The sequence below is a fragment of the Pleurodeles waltl genome, chromosome 1_1 (genome assembly GCF_031143425.1).
Source record: "Pleurodeles waltl isolate 20211129_DDA chromosome 1_1, aPleWal1.hap1.20221129, whole genome shotgun sequence".
NCBI classification, from domain to species: Eukaryota; Metazoa; Chordata; class Amphibia; order Caudata; family Salamandridae; genus Pleurodeles; species Pleurodeles waltl.
In genome coordinates, this window is record NC_090436.1 from 125,298,933 (window position 1) to 125,320,392 (window position 21,460).

Below are 21,460 nucleotides of genomic sequence, written 5' to 3' on the forward strand. Positions count from 1 at the left end.
CGGCATGGAGGTGGCTTCGAGGATCCCATTCCGAGGCAGCAGGAAGAGCAGCAGTAGCAGCAGCAGCACAGGCCGCACAAGAGGCATAGGGTCCTCGGGAGAAAGGCTGGAGGTGCAAAGGCAAGGTATCTAGCTTTCCTTTTTTTTCACTGCAGGGCAACTCGTGACTTTTGCTGGTGGGAAGAGCTGTGTTATGTATGGCTATAGAGGACTGAGGGGAAATAAAAGAGAAGGTGAGGTGAACGCAACAATGAAATCTGAGCTCACCTACTCCCTGAGGAGCAGCAGGAAGACCATTGGGACCAAAGAAAACCTGGGCCCTGGCGAACCAGAGCCCCTCAGCGAACATTATAAAATACAGAAAGATCAAGCCAAAGCTAGTAGCAGAGATGTTGGGTGAAAGATAAGTCCTCTGCTAAAACTGGGAGTGTACGTGATAGGAGCCTTAAGATTATTCCCTCACTTAAAACTTATTTTAGGATCCTGCCCTCAGGCATGGAGGAATTAGACTCTGCGTAACAAATAGCGCACATGGAAAAAGGAGCCTTGGGAGTCGGCACAAGTAAGGGGGTCAGACAAATTTTGCAGATTGAGTGCAGCCCTAATAGGTTTCAACCACTGGAGGATATGGAGGGTATGGTAGCAAAGGAGAAAGAAGTGGGGGGCGGCAGACCTCCTCAGCGGGCCTCGTTAGATGGTTTCGTCAGCAAGGGGTTGGGTAGGGAAGCTCAATTTCTGGAAATTGAGAAGATGGATAAGGGTCCAAGTCTGGAGGGCGGCACTGAAGAAGTGAGACGGAAGATCCAAGGCCCTCGGACCAGGAGCCTATCGTCTCAGATTCCTGTTAGGGCACCTTCAAGAGGCGAGGATGGGCAGCAGTGGGATTCAGCAGAAGAACTTCCCAATCATCCTATTGCAGGAATGTTAAGAGCCCTGTCCCTGGAGGTTAAGGGTGGTTTTGAGACCTTGATTAATAATCAGAAGGAGATAAGGAGTTTGTGTGAGACCCTTGGAGAGAAGATTGATGATCTTGCAGGGAGGACTGCTGCCCTGGAGGAACAGGTGTCAGAGTTGATGTCTGCGATGAAGTAAATAAGGATGAAATCCAGAAATTGAAATCTGATGAAGAGAGTATTTTATCTAAACTTGAGTCTCTGGAGAACAACCAAAGAAGGTGTAATTTGAGGCTCTTAAGAGTTCCAGAGGGCACGGAAGGGAGTGATTTGAAAGGGCTGGTAATTCGGTTAATTAAACAGGTTGTGCAGATTGTAGACACAGAAGAAGACATTGCAAGAGATATTCAAAAAGTTCACAGGGACCCCTATAGGAAAATTCCAAACAGAGATAAGCCCAGGAAAATACTGGTTAGTTTTCACACGTACGCACTCAAAGAGCGTATCTTGGTAGATGCTCTGAAACAGAAGCCGCTAGCAATGGATGGAGTCAGATTTGAAATCAGGTCAGACCTGTTAAGTGTGACTTTGAATAAACAATGGGAGCTGGGAAGAAGGATGGAGGTTTTGAAAGGTTTGGGGGCTAGGGCCCAACTGCAGATCCCAGCTTCCCTGAGAGTTATGGCTAACAACGAAATGTATAATTTTAAAGACTGGAAGGAGATGGATGACCTGATTAAGACGTTAGGTAAAGCCGGCTAGTATGACTGGAGGCTAGGGAGAGTATCTGCTGTGTTTTGTGTTTTTGCAAATAGTGGCCCAGTGGCAGACTCCCTGGGGTGAGATTATCGCCCAGTTAAAGAGATAGGATTAGTTTTCCCAGTGATTTAGGGGTAGGGGTGGAGGTTGAAGTGGGGGTGGGAGGTGGAGGTGGAGGGCGTGAACACCGGGTGGGGAGCAAAGGGGAAAATAAAATAAAAGAATGTCCTCATCCAGTAGAGTACCGGGAGATCACGGGGGGCTCTACCAGCTGCACTTAAAAGCAGAATACAGATGGCAGGGGTAAATGAGTTAAAACTCCTATCCTGGAATGTCAATGGTTTAAGTGTAAGGAACAGGCAGAGAAGATTGATGCAGTATCTAAGAGACACCCAGGTGAATGTCTTAATCCTGCAAGAGACACACCTGTCCAATGAGGAATGCACCGAATTATTTAGATCATGTAGATAGCTCTAGCAGTTTTCAAGTACTACGCAGGCCGGGGGGAGTAAGGGAGTGGCTATTTTAGTTAGAGATCATCCTAATATCTCCTTTCAGTGTGGGCCAGTGGATAAGGCAGGTAGATGGGTAATTGGAAGGCTTATGGCGTTTGAGCATGCATTTACCATGGTAGGCTATTATGGACCTAATTGAGATGACCCCTCACCTGTGCTAGACCTCTTCCATCACGTGTTGCAGTATCCCAACCCTGTAATATGGATGGGAGATTTCAATGTGGCGTTGAATTATAATTTAGATAGGTCTTCAGGTAGTAGGGCAAAAACTAATGAAATATGTGATCCAAAGTATTAGGTATGATGTCTCAGTTAGGGTTGTATGATGTCTAGAGGGAGAGGATGGGACAAAAACGCGGATACACATATAATAATAAAAAATATAGACATCAATGCAGAATAGACTATACCTTAGTGGATGGAAGAATGAGTGATCAGGTCGAGGACATAGTACATATCGAGGCTCACATGTCGGACCACTCAGCAGTGAGCATGAATATCCGATTGCAGACAAGGGATATTCAGAGAAGGTGGACACTGGATAGGAGCCTATTATTAGATGAGAAGTTAGCAGCAGATTTAAAAACAGACACAGAAGAGTTTGTTAGCACTAACTCCAGATCATCATCACCAGCTATAGTTTGGGATACATTTAAGGCTTTCCTGAGACGTAGATTGATAACAGTTTCCTCTATTTAAAGGAAGACCTACAAGGGAGAGATTATACGGCTAGAATACCGGCTACACCAGGTAAAGCAAGAGCTGATAGCCCTGGATCATAAAGAAGAGAAGGTTGAAAAACGAAATAGGCTTCGCCAAGATCTGAGGCTGAAATTGGTAGCTGTAGTTGATAAGAGGATAAGAGTAAGATTTGAAGCTAATAGGATTGGGCATTTTGAATATGGAGAAAATTGTGGGAAACTATTAGCTTGGAAAATAAGGACAAATCAGGTCAGGAACAAGGTGGTAGAAAGTTATGGTAATAAAAACAGGGGAGATCTGTAGTAGTAGCAGGGAGATTGGGGAAGTCATTCAGGATTACTATAAGGAGCTTTATTCAGAGAACCTTGTGGTGTAATCGGAATTAGTGAAATGATGGTTAAATGACCTCGACCTGACAGTTTTGGAGAAGGAAGATAATAAAGTTTTAATTGAACAAATAGGGCATGTCAAAATAGAACAAGTCATAAAGTTGGTGAAATTGGGGAAGGCGCCTGGCCCAGATGGCCCAGCCTTGGAAATATATAAAGCGCTAGGAGAAAGTATTATGAAGCATTTGGTGGGCCTACATAATAACATTCTGGAGGAAGGTGGTTCATTACCCACCTCGTAGAAGGAGGCCATTATTACGTTAATTCTAAAGCCGGGGTAAGATCCCAGAAGTTGCGATTCAAATAGGCCGATTTCTCTGTTAAACTGCGACTATAAAATTTTCACCAAAAAACTGGCAGATAGGTTAGGGGGTGTCCTAGGTAGTCTTATCCAGGGAGATCAAGAGGGCTTTTTGAAAAGTAGATATATGCACGAACTGACCCACAGCTTGATAGGTTCCATAGATTTAGCTCACTCGTGTAAGGAACCTTTAGCTCTAGTAACAATTGATGCTACTGAGGCATTTGATAGGGTCAACTGGGTGTATTTGGATACTGTATGCAAAGTTTTTAATCTGGGAGGGAGGTTTACAAGGGTATTGCAGAAGATATCTCAAGACCCGGCTGCCAGAGTCTTGGTTAATGGCTCATTAACGTGTTCTTTTAAAATTGGAAGAGGAACCAGGCATGGGTGCCCATTGTCTCTGTTGCTATTTAACCTGTATATAGAGCCCTTTGCTTCCAAAATTAGAAGGGAGCAGAGGATATCCCCATTTAGGTATAGTGGTTGGTGCAGGAAGGTAGCTTTGTACACAGATGATTTAATGATATGTACCACAAATTTACAACAAACTCTACCAGCTTTAAAAGAACACACAAATAAATTCGGAGAGATTGCTGGTATGCAGTTAACAATGAAAAAACTGAAATCATTGCGTGGAACATGCAGATGGAGGGTATTCCAATTAAGAGTGAGATAAGATATTTGGGGATTACGATAACCCAGGACACAGCAAGACTAGCGAAATTTAATTTCTTGAGAGTTATGAGAGATTCCTCCAAATTAATGAAGAACTGTGCAAACTTACCCTTCACAATCATGGGCAGGGCCAATCTGGTTAAAATGCTAATACTACCCAAACTTCTATTTATTTTCAATACAGCACCTTTAAAATATAATAAAGAGTGCCTGAGTAAATTACAGGGCAAGATTAGTAGCTTCATATGGGCTTTGAAGGGTGTACGTATTTTATGGAAGAAACTGAGAAGGAAGGAGAAAGGGGGGATAGCGATCTCCAACTTTATGCCTGGGCGCTTTTTCTAAAAAATATGGGGGGGTAATGAACCGGACAGGGACCATGGAGCTGGCACAGATCGTAAAAGAAATGATAGAGATTATCCACGGAACGCAAGGAAATTTTCTTTACAAATTTGGAGACCCCAAATACTTTATAAAGTTAGATTTAAACTTATGTATGATTTTGCAAAGCAGTGGTCTGGGATAAGGAAGGCCACCAAATGGCCATACTATAGCAAATATGCCCCTTTCTGGGATTCCCCGGGCTCACTGGAATAGACTAAGGATATTTTAGCTAAATAGGATTTGTGTGTTTGGGGCAACTGTTTAATGACGGGAAGTTGATACCATATGAAGATCTGAATGTGGTAACAGAGGGCAAGCTAGCCAAATTTAAGTATCTTCAAATCGCAAGCTGGGGCAAGAGTGTGAAGGAGGGAAAGTTGATTCGAATGAGATAGAGGAGTTATTTTACAAGAGCAAACCTCGGAAGAAAGAACTGCTGAGAAGGTACTGGATGTTAATGGAAGTCATTGAGAGAGAATTCAACATGCCAGAAGAAATCTGGAGGGATCGTCTCCCAGGATCACAGGCAAAAGAATTATGGCAAATATCCACAGCTTTATTGTACTCCACAGTTGAACCTGCTCACCTAAAAAGGAATCATTTGTTTTCAATTCATACAGCCTTCTGGACCCCAGAGAAGCTATCCAAGTGTTCACAAGGCAGCTTGATTAGCTGTAAGAAGTGTGGTCTGGGCCTGGCAGATGACGGGCACATGTTCTGGGAGTGCCCTCAGCTCTCCCGGTTTTGGAAAGAGATTGGGGAAAGAATCAATAATATTCTATCAATCACCTGCCAGGTAAGCCTTCCATTGGTTATCTTTGGATGCCTTCCTGGCCCAGCAGGGTTGAGTAGGAATTACACCAAACTGCTTTTTTATATGATACTGCTGACCAGGAGGGAGATTTGTAGGAAATGGATTAGTACCTTCCCTCCCACTTTCATTGAGTGGATAGACACCCTGGTGTATAACTTAACTTTCGATGCAGGAGTCAGCGAGAGTGAAAATAGGAGAAATAAGTTTTGGGCTCCATTAAAAAGATAGTTGGAAAGGAAATAATTCACTGTGTCCCATGATTACATTAACAGCCGGTCTTAGAAGGGCTCCGGGGGAGAGCCATTGAGTGTATCAATCAGAGACCTGGATATTCCCAGATGGGAGCCTCTAATGGTAGATGAGGAGGCTCCTAGGATTATATGCTGTGTGCCGGACGGATGGATGAGGACATAAAAAAACAAATAAAAAAACAGCAAAATCAGAGTCCAGCACACATCAACAACCTGGGAAACAGGGAAAAAACGTTAAGGGAGGCCATGCCAATGATGAAAAGTCTACCAGGAAAGATATGAACATTTAGAAAGACCAGAATAAGTACAGAAGATAGAGTCCAATAAGAGGTCTGTTTACCTAGCAGTGACAAAGGACTAGTGTCAAGTTCTTTGTTAGTGTACTGAGGCAGCCCCTTTGAAATGTAAGTGGGGCAGGGAACAACTCTGCCTCTCTTATTCTCGCAGGATTGCACATCCTACCAACATCTAGTACCCTTTTGAATCACTGTCTGGGAAGAATACACAAAAGCCAACTGTCACTTTATTCACAGTCATGGTTATTATAATTGCCTGCCAGCACAAAATAGTTAGGACAAGAAAATGCCAACTTTCTAAAAGTGTAATTTTCGGAATTGTGACCTAAAATTACTTTACCATTAAAGAGGATTTTAAATTACAATTTATTAGCAGCAAACTCAGCATTTCCACTAGCTCCGAATTGAAAGTTATCACTTATTAAATGTAATAAGGTAACACAATGTTATTTTTATGGGAAAGGTAGACCCTCACAGTAGTGAAAAATAATTTGGGAGTTTTTCATTACCAGGACATATAAAATCTAAAAGTAAATGTCCAACTTTTTAAATATACTGCATCCTGTCATTTGAGTTGTTTAGGGACTACCTTTAGGGTGACTTTTATATATAAAAAGGGAGAAGGTTTAGGCCAGGCAAAAGGTTTATTTTGTGAGGTTGAGTTTTCAGTATAAGCTGAAAAGAACACCGCAATGATTTGCCACTGTGGTGTGGTGAGTGCATCCCTGAAATAGAAATCAACCAAGGTGTGCATCAAGGTTGTGTACTTCGCCCTTGATTATTAATCTCCTCATCAGTGATGTGCAAAATGCTTACAGATTTGGATTTGGATGACCCAAAAATAGGAGGTGTCAACTTCCAATAATACACTTCCTCAATGATGCAGTAATTTTAGCACAGGCAAAACAATCCATATATCAACTATTCCTGGGTGATGAGAAATATTGCCCAATGAAATACAATTGATCACTACTTCTAAAAGTAAATTTAAGAATGATTTACTGAATCTATGGAGCAAAACTGTAGAGGGTAAAAAATGCAGACTACTTGGAAATACGATTTGATGAAGACCTTTACTAGCTGGCCCAGGTTACCAGGAGTGAAACTGTGCTGAGCCAATGCACTGGTGCCATTTTACGCTTTGATAGCAAAGGTGGAGGAAGGTCTCCTGAACCACTCATTAGCATTTACAAAACCCAAGCCATTCTGACTGCTTCTTATGGGGCAGAACTTTAGGGTTAGAAGACCTGCTGCAGGCTGAAATTATTATTCCAGCTTTTGCCTCTAGGTCCTTGAAAACCAATGAAAGCTCTAGAAGCAAAGCTGGGACTCCCTGAAATGGAATCCTTAGTTTCCATTAAGTCAATTTTATATTGGAACAGACTGTGGGCCAACAAAAGGACAATAAGCTATAGAGCGGCCCTTCTGGATATCACTTCTATTAAATGCTCTACAAACCTGCCTGGTTGGCTCATATTGCCAACACTTAAAAACATATAGGCTGTCCTGATTTTGACCCAACCCTATCATATTGTTTCAGCACACTGAAATAATTGTTGAGCAATTACACCTTCAATACACCAGAGTGCAATGGGCACTAATGGAGGCAGTTTATCGAAAACATGCTTTAATCTCAAGACAGTAGGGGCTGATGTCAGAGGAAGGTGGTGGGGCAGGAGGTGGGACAAGGGCTGGGGGGTGCATGGTGCACTACAATAAGTAAATAAAACAAAAAAACAACTTACCTGCCTCCCGACGGATCACCACTCTTCTGCTCCTCTTGCTTCAAGGCAGGCACAGGCTCCCAGACTGCCCTGCAGCCAACCTTAATGCTGCTCTCATGCTGCCACCAGCATGACAGCAGCATCAGGATTGGCCTGAGTGTCTTCGATTTCCACTCCCAGACAGACTGGGAGCCTGTACCTGCTGTCTCCAACCCAGCAACATAGCTCAGGTTGGAGACATCTCAGTGCACATGTCGGTTTGGCGGTCCTGAGAAGGTCGGCCAAACTCATATGCACACTGACAGCAGTACACACTACTCCCCCTTCATGCCTGTAATCACGATGATGACCCCGCCCCAAGACTCGGTTAGCGATGAAAAAATGTTAATAAACATGGTTAATTATCATTTTATTTTTCAGGTTTTGCCTCTGCTGGCAGGGGGAGACGCACCACCACTGGAGGACCATCCCCTGTCTCAAGCTGTCATTAATTTACCAACCATATCTAAGCTCTCTGGTCCCAATAGTGAGGTGAACTCTGTACTTGAAATTCTGAGTATCTTACCAGAGATGGCCTACACAAGCCATAGGACTAATAGCCCGACCAATTCAGGCCAATGGACATGTAAGCTGGGTGGTCTGGAAATTGTTCTACATTTTATGCTTTTATGTGGTTACATGCTGGAGATGAAAAAGGAGATTCTATTGTTTGATGTTGTTTGTAACTTACAACATCAGATGTAGAGAGGCATTATCTTTCTGCCTTCCAACTGATATAAATCTCCTGCCTGGAAGAGTTGCCCTTAACATTAGTTGGACATTAAATAGGACATGGAAATAGACTGGAGCAATCCAACCTTCTTAAATCTTAAGTATTCAATGATTCTGCCAGCACCAATGGCGTTACTAGTAATTTACAGGTTTCTCTTTCTAGCTTGCACTTTGAATATCTGTACTCTTTATTATATTCAAGTATGGAAACTGTCTAATTCACTCTACATTCCTAATTTTTGACTACTTTGAGATTTCGGCAGTGTCAGAGGCACTAAAAAAATCACGTATTGCGCTTTTTCAGACTGCACTTTTGCTTTGATCTACATTTTTTTTTACTTTCTAGAATTTTTTGCTTTGTTCTGTTTGTATGAAACACATTTTTGATGGATTGATTTATTGTTTGGTTAGTGTTATTAGACTGTATTTAAAATGACAGTTTTCCTAGGGTGGCTCTACCTATTTTAAAGTGAAGGACAGAGCAGGGAGGTTGGGGGAGGTCCCTAATTTTGAACTATATTATTTAGCAGCCCAAATACAATCGACTCATGTTGGTTAGCTCAGCAAAACTTGAATGAGCTTGGGAATGACCTGCAGGTAATGCAAGTGGCACAATGGGTCTTGAGATTATCAAGACTGAAGAATACCACACATCACTTCAAGAGTGGCATAATACTGTCATTGGAAGACTATGCAAGGGATACTCAGTCCTATACTCCTAATATACCGCTTTTCCTGTTTTTCACCCTGATGACAAAGAAGGGCAGTATTGCAAAAGCTCGGTGGGAACAAGCCAGACTCACCACAGTGGGGGGACCTTTTTTGAGCCTGGAACTTTGACCCATTTTGACTCATTACTAGCCGGAACAGAACGAGCACCAATCTTGTTCGTAATCCACAGAGAGGTTGTAGCATTGATACACACTTAATGGTGCACTACTAGCACCAAACCTCAACAGCACATGTACATCCAGACTTTTCACTATAGGCACAGGTTGCAAGCCTATAAGATGGTTATATAGATCATTGTTCAATTTATTCACCGCCCATTTAATCGAGCTGAAACTTTTCTGGAAGAAGGACTTAGATGACCCTTTCACTGACAAGGACTGGAATACGTTCCTTGAATACCCTTAGAAAATCTTTTGTAGTGCCAGGCTTCAGCAAAAACAGAGCTACACAGCTCTAGAAGCCTTTTCTATGGGCCTTGCCATGCCTCCAGACAAAATGTTGATAGACTGGAATATGATTCCAAGAAATAACAAGTGGCTGATATGAATTCAAGCATTCCATCCATCATTTTTTTGTATACTTCTGTGTGTCACCTTAAGTGTGTTTGGCATGCACATACGTGGGTCCTGTGCATACTGTGCCACTGGAACCAAGCTGTAAATTGCAGATGAGCTTTAATAAGGGCAAAACTGGTCCTGAGTTGCATGTGTTATGGCTCCGAGAGGACATGGCAGTTTGTGCTGGACTGTTCCCATTGGAGCAGGGTCAAGACTGAATTGCATATGGCTGGGTCTCAACTGATGTGGCATGGTGTGGAAAATAAAAATTGACTGGGATGCAGCCTGAGTAATTACCAGTGGCTGAGATTATTTCAAGCATTCCATTTACCAATTGTCTCTATACCTCACCTCGCACTAAGAGAGGCAAGGCTGTAGCTACATTTTCTGATTTAATATGATAAGCATGTCATTACTGTTGTTAGACTTGGCATCATTGACATGGTCTCTCCTTACTTTTTGCCTCTACTTCCCAGGTTGTTTCTGTGTTTTGTTTGTGCTGGACACTTTATCACTGCTGACAAGTGTTCCCTGTATAAATTATATGTGTACATTGGCTTATTCATGATTGGCATATTTGATTTACTAGTAAGTCCCTAGTGAAGTGCACTAGAAGTTCCCAGGGCCTGTAAATCAAATGCTACTAGTGGGCCTGTAGCACTGGTTGTGCCACCTGCTTTAGTAGCCCTGTAAACATGGCTCAGACCTGACACTGTGGTGTCTGTGAGTGCAGTTTTAAACTGCCAATTTGACTTGGCAAGTGTACCCAATTGCCAGGCATAAACCTTCCCTTTTCTTACATTTAAGACACCCCTAAGGTAGGCCCTGGGTAGACCCATAGGCAGGGTCAAGGTATGTTTAAGGTAGGACATATACTAATGTGTTTTTTGTGTCCTGACAGTGAAATACTGCCAAATTCGGGTTTCACTGTCGCAAGGCCCATCTCTCCCACAGGTTAACCTGGGGGTGCTTTTAAATATGATTAAAGTGTAGATTCCCTTTGGGAGCAGATCGACGTGGAGTTTGGGGTCTCTGAACTCACAATTTAAAAATACATCTTTTAGTGAAGTTGGTTTTTAGATTGTGTGTTTGAAAATGCCACTTTGAGAAAGCAGACATTTTCTTGCTTAAACCATTCTGTGACTCTGCTTGTTTGTGGATTCCCTGTCTGAGTCAATTTGACAGCTGGCTGTTTGCACCTCTCCTCTAGACAGTGACACAAAGGGAGCTGGGGTGTAGCCTGCATATCCTGATGAGCCATCTGGGATGAGGAGAGGGGAGGAGTGGTCACTTATACCTGAAAGGACTGTGCCTGCCCTCACACAATGCTGTCTCCAACCCCCTGGTGTGTGTCTGGGGCATGGCCTGGGCAAGGCAGGATCTTGAAAACAACAGAGATTTCTCTTTGAAGTTGGCCTACTTCAAAGGCAGAAATGGGTATAAGAAGAGCACCCAAAACCCTGGAAATTAGATTTCTTCTGAAACCAAGAGGAAGCTCTGCCAAGGAAAGGAGCTGGAGAAACTGGAGGAGGAGTAGTACTGCCCCTTTACCTGTGACTGTGCTTTGCTGGGTAGGCCTGCAGTAGCTGCTGCTACCTGAGAGAGGACAAAGACTGACTTTTGTGTGACTTCCCACTGGTGAAGCATCTCCAAGGGCTTAAAACTGAGCTTGCCTCCTGTTGTTGAAGTCTCAGGGACAGCAAAGACTTCTCTCTGCCAGCACTTGGGCTTTCTGCTGAGAGTCCTGCCTGCCAGGTAGTGCCCTAACCTGTCTCTGGGACCTTGAAAGGTTCAGCTGTTGGAAAAGGACAGAAATCCACACAAATTTGGCACAACATGGCTTGGGAAAGGACGCGCAACACCCGCAGTGGCTGCTGTTAACAATGCAAGCCCAACACAGCACAGTTTCTTGACACTGTGCGACCGGATTTCGACGCAACCTTGCTGGGCACCGAAAATCAAGGCAAAGTCTGCCTGGATCCAACGTGCCTGTCCGGATCGACGCAGCGCTCTCTTGCAGAGAGGGAAAACCACACATGCCAACCCAACCGGAGGAGGAACGACTCACAGTCTTACTTGAGAGTGAGAAATCGATGCATCACTGGCCTTTTCCGACGCACACTAGCCCGTGCGGTGTTATTTTGATGCAACCTAGGCACTTTTTCACGCTAACAGTGTTCTCACTGTTTTCTAAAGGATTTAAAACTCTTATTCTTTAAAAGTTCATAACTTTGCTTGTGTATGTTGGATTTTGGGTGTTTTGGTCTTGTTTTGTTTAGATGAATATTACCTATTTTTCTAAACCTGTGTTGAGTCATTTTTTAGTGAGCGGGGGTTAACTGAGGGTGATTCTCCTTACCCTGTCTAGAGTGAGGGTCCTTGCTTGGACAGGGGGTAACCTGACTGCCAACCAAAGACCCCATTTCTTACAACTATGCACTGGAAATGCTCTTCAGATCTACATATTAGACAGTGGAAAGTAGCTGTAAAAAAATCATGACCAGTGAAAACATAGTATTATCCAGAAAGCAGGCTAGTGGTCTCTGCAACTTCCCTATCACCAAAGAATGGCACAAGCTGTGCGTAGCCCTAGCTTAGGCTAGAAATAATGACACAGGACTCCCCCTGAAAATCAGAATGGATTGCCCTTGTTATGCTACACCCCCAAAGCTATCACTACATAAGTGTTTCCTAGCAGGATAACATCTGGGTAATGCCGCTGCATGGCTCTCATAATGAAAACAACATTGACTCCCACTTCATTAATTTTCCTCTTAAACACCCAACATACCAGCAGCCTTTAAAGATATATTACAAGAATCAAACCACTGACTCACATCTAACCATCCAAATACCAATACCCCTCAACCTTAGCCTCTAGGAAACTGTTCTTGTTCATTGTTTATTACTAATTTGATTTTTTTACAGAATGTGTGCTAATTATGTTAATTATGGCAATGTTAATTATGGCAGATCCTAAGTTAGATTATCTAATGGCATGGCATAGACTCTACATTCACCATGCACATGTTCACACTGTCATATGACAGAAAATGTCTGAATACATCGATACTCATATGCATGGATGATGGTAAAATGTGAATATAATGCCATTTAAAATGCAATTGAACAACTTGTTGTAACTCATGGACTTTGAATGTAAGCTGAAAAGTATAACATTTGAAATTTTTAATACAATTCAGGCAACACACATTTAAACTCCAAACACCGAGCCTAGATATCGTTGCCAAATTCACACTCTTAATAATCACCTAGGTTAAATGTTCAACTATCCCATTTATGTGAAGCGTGTATAAAGCTGTCTTCTTAAGGCAAATTCTCAATCCTCCCATTATCCATCTCATCTTATTCAAAACAAACTCTGTTATCAATTGTAATGGACTTTGGCACATCCACCTTCAAAATTATATCATAGTGAAATCCAATGACACTTTCCATGGTATAATGTAATACCAAGTCCATCAAAAACATAAGGAAAAAAAATAATGTACATTTTACATCCACTTCTGAGAGTCTCAAATGTGTCAAGAAAATCCTAAGTCAGAACCCCACATGGTTACCTCATCATGTCAGAATGGTGGAAAACTTTGGGCGTTAAGACTTTTAGCTGCCTCCTGAGAACACTTACTAACCTCAAAATCATTGAAATGTACGTATCCTTATATAGCCACCAAAAATGTTCTCTTGTCTTTCTTTTGGTCGATGTCTCTTACATTCCAAAACACTTGTAACTCAGGCCTCAACAACATCTCCCTGTGGCAAGACATCATTGCTCTTCAGCCCTTCCAACCACAATTCTTCTTTAAAATCATAATTGGCAAACATATCAGCATCATTCACATATGACACTACACATTCTTATTGGGTTTCACCTTCATCAAAATGTACTCTGATACTGATGGGTAAGAGCAGGAATGTAATCAAGTTTAAAACTGCACTCATATAATTTGAATAAAATTTGAATTGTTTGTGCTGATGCTTTTTCAGTACCGTTATTGTTGAGCATATTTATTAAAGGCTTAGGATCATTTCTTATTTTAGAAGCCCTAAACGTGTACCAAGTTAGATCTTCTCATTCAATAGTGGAGTATCTGGTTGCTGATTCACTCAAGATTCAAGATGCATATGCAACAGTTTTTCTTATTCACCGCTTTCTGGAAAGAACAACACTACTCCCTGTTAAAGCACACATGGCATGATGTGAACAAGGTGACACAGCAGGACTTTTAATCACCAACACTTTTAGAGAATTAAATGCAATGTCCTGCTACTCTAGCCACAAAATCTGGATTTTTTAAAATAACATCTCAAGTGAACGATTTATCATAGAAAACCATACTACAAACCTTGAATAACAGTCACAGTAATCCAGGAATGGCCTATAGTAAGTGACCTATGTTTGTATCCTCACTTTTCTAATTGAACATTAATTCCTTTATCTTGTAATACCAACAAAACATTTTCCTATCTAATGTTATGCTGTGCTACAGGTGATGAAAAAAACAACATAGCATCTTGGAAGGCACCCACCACTTCCCTGTCCCCAAACTAGGAGAACTTTAATTTCTGGAACACAGAAGCAGCAAAAGACAGTCCTAACGCCATATGCTGAAACTGAATTGCATCATCTGGTGCAATAAATGCGGCATTGTGGCTACCACCTGTAATAAAGCTGATCTGATGATGATCTATCTTCAAATCTGTCATAGAAAACCTTTCTCTTTCTAGTTTGGCCAATGTATCCTGAATCCTTGGAAGAGGGTGGCAATGAACAAAAACTTGCTTCTTTACCAGTGCAAATTGGCACAACATCTCATTGAGTCAGACCTTTTTTAGCTAAATCAATTTGAGAAAGACACTATGAAGCTTTTACTGCTTCTATATTGTTTTCTTGAAGCATGTCCTTTAACATCTTTTTTCATTCTTTTATAGCACTGAGTGGTATGTTTCTAAACTCGTGTTTGACCGAAATGGCATTTGCGTTCATTACTCTACTTGTAAATTAACACCTCAACTTAATTCTCAAACACATACTATGGTTAGCTATTATGTAACCAGTAATAACAACATTTCCTTGGCTCTTCCAACTCAACACATGCTGCGACTTAATAGCTATATCTACTCTCCCCCAAACACATCCATCCCGATAATGAGCAGTGGTGACAAAAAACCCAATACTTTTCTTTACACTTATGCGACGTGCAAACCTTTGGCTTCATTGGCTTACTATTTTTGTTTTATCAGTTTTTGTGAAAGTATAATTAACAATAATAGTAAATGGTCAACCTGAATTGGCAATACTTCTAATTCCTTTTAATTGATTTTAACTTTGCATAATGGAGGGTCATATGATTGCCCATCTAACCCCAGAATCTTTTTCCTGCCACTTGCCATCTCTTTATATGATCACTTTACTTGTCTTGAACATTCAAAACTACCTTGACCTTTACTCCAGATTCTAAGTCTGTATTATGTAAAACATTAATGGTTCTATTCTTACTATTGCAAACAGGGGCAAAGGGGCAATTGTATAAAATCTAAAAAGTTTCTTGCCCTAAACTTAACAAACTTTGTTCAGCAAGATGACTTCTGGATCCATATTTAAAACATTTTAATCTACTTACCAATCCTTTTCTCCAGTATTTCCACCTTTTTTATTAATAGCAGCCATGACCTCCAAAACCCCTATTTTATCTGTACCTGCATTTTCACTAAGCACTTTTAGAGATATCATCCACAACTCAACAGTCTTGACTATGTCAATAACTTCCAACAAATATGGATTACAGTGTCTAGAAAGTTGTCCCTTGATTATTTTACTATGAAAAAATATGTCTATTTGGTCACTCAACACATCAACTAAATGTTCAAAGTCACAATTTGAAGCCAATATTCTTAAAGGTAAACAAAAGCTTCTACTGGTTACCGCCTCAGTGATTTTCTTTTTACTTGATCCAGAGTCTCACTAAAACATCACAATGACTTACTGCATTGCCTGCACATGGTGTCACATTACTTCCTATCCATAGTGACATTGTAACTGTTAAAGAGCCTGAGCCCTTTTGCTCCATTCATCGATTGCTCTCCATGTTGTTTCAGAAAAGGTGGGACTGACTGCCACACTGCATTGTGAGTTTCACAACCAATACTCAATGCCAATATCAAAATCTAATTTAAAAGTGATGGCAGAGGGTTAACACTCCTTGGATACTGAGTACACAGATCAAAAGAAACCATTGAATGATGTGCACGATAATAAAAACAACTTTTAGGTGGCACATTTACACTGCGTTTAAGAATCTCTGAAAAATACATGCCTATAATAATCATCTCCACCATGGCCGCTTAAAAGCACATTTGCGAAAGAAGTATGGTTATGTATGGGATAGCTACCCTATCAAGTAAAACAAAATCATAGCTACCTAAAAATGTCAACCACGAGAACAAAAGACATCCCAGCCTCGGGAAGAGAAGAATATCCTTCACTGAGAGTTATAACGACTTGTAGTAAATCTCTGGATATTTATAATGTGATACACTGTTCCTAGAAAGCAAGGAAACGACAGGGAGAGTCAAAAAGGATCCCATTAAGTAGGAGCAAGAGTCCTCACACACCAAGTTAGGTGTCATGCTTCATCATTGGACCAGCTCCTCGCCAGACTGGCGCTGCAATGTCTGGCGGGCACCACCCTTTCGGGGGGCTCTTTGCCGGAGATCTTTTTGATGATGCCAGCCTTTCCCACAAATCGGTGAAGGGGAAAGGAGAAAGAGAGAGCAAAAACTAAGATGGAAAAATTAAAATTGGCTCAAGAACCCTACTCAAAGTTACCTTTTATTAATGTGGGGTCTTGGACAAGATTAAAACGGTAAACAGGAGGGTAGAGTCGATATAATGCTCGACTACTCTCAGACTGTATTATACATAACGAGGAAGTCAAGGTATTACAAGACCCACCTCAACAATGGGTCGACATGTTTCGCGTCTATGAGGTCCCACAGGATCCAGCGACGCTTCTTCAGGACCTAGTTACAAGACATGATGCTTCTCTACAAATAAACTAGAGTGACTCTTGCCTCTGTCAACTGATAATCAGAAAGGGGAGGAGTATAATTATCACCAGTCACTTACATAAGTCCATTATGACCCAGTCTTTCGTTCCTATTCGTCGCCCCTCCTACACTGAGACAGGGCTTCATGGGATAACGCTGACCATATACCTGGTCTCCAAGGCTTTGTTTGGACCATGTAGACGGCAGTACCACCTACCCCTTCGTCGCGCTCCCGGAAAGCGGGAGCGCGACGAAGGGGTAGGTGGTACTGCCGTCTACATGGTAGAATAGGACGAATAGGAACGAAAGACTGGGTCATAATGGACTTATGTAAGTGACTGGTGATAATCATACTCCTCCCCTTTCTGATTATCAGTTGACAGAGGCAACAGTCACTCTAGTTTATTTGTAGAGAAGCATCATGTCTTGTAACTAGGTCCTGAAGAAGCGTCGCTGGATCCTGTGGGACCTCATAGACGCGAAACATGTCGACCCATTGTTGAGGTGGGTCTTGTAATACCTTGACTTCCTCGTTATGTATAATACAGTCTGAGAGTAGTCGAGCATTATATCGACTCTACCCTCCTGTTTACCGTTTTAATCTTGTCCAAGACCCCACATTAATAAAAGGTAACTTTGAGTAGGGTTCTTGAGCCAATTTTAATTTTTCCATCTTAGTTTTTGCTCTCTCTTTCTCCTTTCCCCTTCACCGATTTGTGGGAAAGGCTGGCATCATCAAAAAGATCTCCGGCAAAGAGCCCCCCGAAAGGGTGGTGCCCGCCAGACATTGCAGCGCCAGTCTGGCGAGGAGCTGGTCCAATGATGAAGCATGACACCTAACTAGGTGTGTGAGGACTCTTGCTCCTACTTAATGGGATCCTTTTTTACTCTCCCTGTCGTTTCCTTGCTTTCTAGGAACAGTGTATCACATTATAAATAACCGTTATTGGAGGACATACACTGGACCTCATAACCCTCCGAATCCCCTTATTTTTTGATGTAAATCTCTGGATGCCATAAGGCCAATCCACCAGTCATCGCCACTGCTGGGACATGGAATGTGGGGACCATGTATGAGGCAAGCAAGACAGCTCCAGTGGCAACAGAGATGTCAAAACGCAACCTTGCCAAGCTTGGCATCAGTGAGACCTGATGGAAAAGACTGTCTCAAGGAGGAATGCTGCTGTATTCTGGATACGAGAAATAGAATGTCCCACACATTCAGGGCTTAGCACTGATGCTAACACCGGCTGCCAACAGAGCTCTGATTGGATGGGAAGCTCATGGTCCCAGAATCATCACAGTGAAAAAGAGGATGAACATGAATGTTATCTAGTGCTCTACACCTACAAATGAAGACAAAGAAGAAGAAAAAGAACAATTTTACAACAGTCTCCAGTCCATCCTGGAGAAATGCCTTGAGAAAGACATCACCATACTGATGGGGGATCTCAATGCCAAGACTGGAAGTGACAACACTGGGTACAAAGAACTCATGGGCAACCATGGCCTTGGTGACATGAACAAGAATGGTGAAAGGCTCACAGATCTATATACTCTGAAAAGCCTGATGATAGGCTGTAGTATATTCCCACACAAAATAATACACAAGGCACTGTGGGTGTCACCAGACCATTCAACAGAGGATCAGATCAACCAGGTCTGCATTACCAAGAAGTTCCGGAGGTCACTGAAGGATGTGGAAGTGATGAGATAAGCGGACATGGTGTCAGACCATCACCTTGTCATGTCCAGCCTAGAGCTAAAGCTGAAGAAAGCATGGATGGACCAAACCAATGCTAGCAATATAAAACTACCCTCCTCAAGGATGCACAGAACTGGAGTGAATACTCAGTCATTCTCAGTAACAGGTTTCAAGTGCTACAAGAGCTAGCTAATCACACAGACCCAGTTGAAAGTCAGCGAGAGAAGATGAAATAAACAGTGACATCAATTTGCAAGGAAATACTGTGTTCCAAGAAAGCCCAGCATAAAGAATGGATCTCCACCTAGACTCTCCGCAAAATTCAAGAGAGAAAGGAAAGGAAAGCTGCCTTCAACACTAGCCAAACAACAGCAGAAAAAAACAAAAGCTCAAGAAGAATAACAAAAAACCAACAAAGACACAAAGAGAAACTTAACAGCAGACAGGCAAAGATTCACAGATGGTCGTGCCACAGTAAATAATGAAGCAGCAAGCCATAGAAACTTGAAAGAACTCTAGGACAGAACAAGTAAACTCTCCCCCAGATACAGCAAGTTAGAAAGAACTGTTAAAGACAAAGCTGTGAAGACAATCATGGGTAAGGAAGGCCAACAAAGAAGATGGGTGGAACACTTTGAAGAATTGCTGAACCAGCCCTTGTTGCAGTCTCCACCAGACATATAGCCCGTTAACAAGGACTTGCCAATCGACTGCAGCAGACCAATGAAGGAAGAAATACTGCAAGCCATCAAACGTCTGAGAAATGGTAAGGCAGCAGGACATGAAAAGATTCCTTCAAAGACACTGAAGGCAGACATTGAAACATCAGACATGCTCTACCCTATGTTTGGAAGGAAAGGTAAACAGTGCCATCAGACTGGAAAGGGATATCTCATCAAGATCCCTAATGAAGGTAACCTGAGTAACTGTGTAAATGACAGAGGGAGAACTCTTCTATCAACCCTAGGCAAAGCATTCAACAGAGTCTTCCTAAACAGAATGAAGGAACAAGTTGAAGTTCAGTTGCAAGACCAAGAATCAGACTTCCATAAAGATAGAATCAGCACAGACCAGATTGCAACACTCCACATCATCATTGAACAGTCAATAGAATGTAACTTCCCCTCTATGTTAACCTCATCGACTAAAAGAAGACATTCGGTAGAGTGGACAGAAAGACTCCTTCGAACTCCTCTGCAACAATGGTGTGCCAGATAAACTTCAGGAACACTTACAAGGGACTGACATGCAAGATTGTCCATGGAAGACAAGTTTTGTTAGCCTTCCAAGTGAAGACTGGTGTCCACTAGAGTTGTTTGCTCTCACCTTTTCTTTGACTGTTGGCCATAGACTGGATCATAAAGACGTTCACAGCAAGGAGAAGAAATGGGATCCAATGGACACCTTGGTCGCAGCTTACTGACCTGCACTTTGCAGATGACCTGGCCCTACTCTCCCATAGCAAGCTACAATGTGGCAGCTACATCAGCACACATTGGCCTCAAGCAACATCCACAGGGGAAAAACAAGATTATGAAGACTAATAAGGTCAACACAACTGCAGCCACTCTTGCAGACAATGCACTGGAAGAGGTTGAGGCCTTCATTTATTTGGGCAGTGTCATAGAACAGCAGGGTGACACAGATGCCAAAGTCAAAGTAAGAATCTGCAATGCAAGAGCTGCCTTGATTCAGCTAAACAAGGTCTGGTGCTCCAAAGACCTAACGCTTCAAACCATGATCACGCTTTTTAATAGCAACTTAAAATCAGTCCTTCTGTATGTAGAGGACAACAGTGACCATCACCAATAAAGTCCAGACCTTCATCAACACCTCTCTGAAGAAAATCCTCCAACTCCGCTGGCCAAATACCATCAGCAACAATGACCTATGACAGCAGACTTTCCAACTCCTTGCTCATGAGGAAATCCTGAGAAGACACTGGGCTGGACAGGTCACAGCCTCCACAAACCCACATCTAATACTACCAAGCAAGCTTTGACCTGAAACTCTCAAGTGAAAAGGAAAAGAGGGAGACCAAGAACCATCTGGCTCTGAGGCCTCAAGACTGAGTACAAGGAAATGTGATACATCTGGAGTCAGATTTACAGAAAAGGACAGACATAGCTGGAGAGTCCTGGTTGATGTCCTATACCCCCAAAGGGGTAATATGCATAAGTAAGTAATGATAATCTTCGGATGACAGCACACACATAGTCAGACTTGAAACTGTCAGCAGTTGAAGAGACATTCAAATTGTATACTTCATTGTGGTTGTGTTGCTATACTTTTTCAGGGTGGCTATCATTGAAGGAATTTGTGTCAGACCAATAATGAAGGAGCACAGTACCTCCAACAGAAGCTTTATTGGATGATTGTCGGTATCAACAGTACCCATTATAAATTGAGTGAAACACTGGGATGAATCAGCACAGGAACAGGTGAGTACAAAGAGAATTCAGCAGCTCAGCTCAGCAGAGAATAACAAGAGATCACCAGAAGCACAATGAGATATGTATGAAACCTTCAAAGTCCTAGGTGCCAGTAGTAAAATCGTTGAGGCCTATAATGAGGGAGAGGGACTCTGTCAACTGGTATGGCCTATGACTGAAGTGCTCTAATGGTATTAGACATTTCACGTATTGAGGGTAGAATGTTCTAAAGTAAAAAAGGAGAAACAGAAAAACAAACATTAAAGTGTTGAAGCAAAACACTTATACAAGCCGATGTTAGCCCTGAGCTACTTGACTGTCTTCAAGAGAGCGCCCAACATTCCAATGTTCCGAAATAAAGTAAGCAAGATACAGAAATATTGAAGCAAAATGTAGTAAAACACAAGTGGATTGTTTTGATGTTTGTTTTACTGTTAAATGTTTCCTTTTAGTGGTCTGACATTTTAAAATTGTGATGGTGATAGT

At 42.1% G+C, this 21,460-nt stretch overlaps 1 pseudogene; it reads left to right on the plus strand.

Moving 5' to 3' along the window:
- The first annotated feature begins 636 nt into the window (after positions 1-636).
- LOC138292785 (uncharacterized) lies at positions 637-20,544 on the plus strand (annotated as a pseudogene).
- Positions 20,545-21,460: the final 916 nt, after the last annotated feature.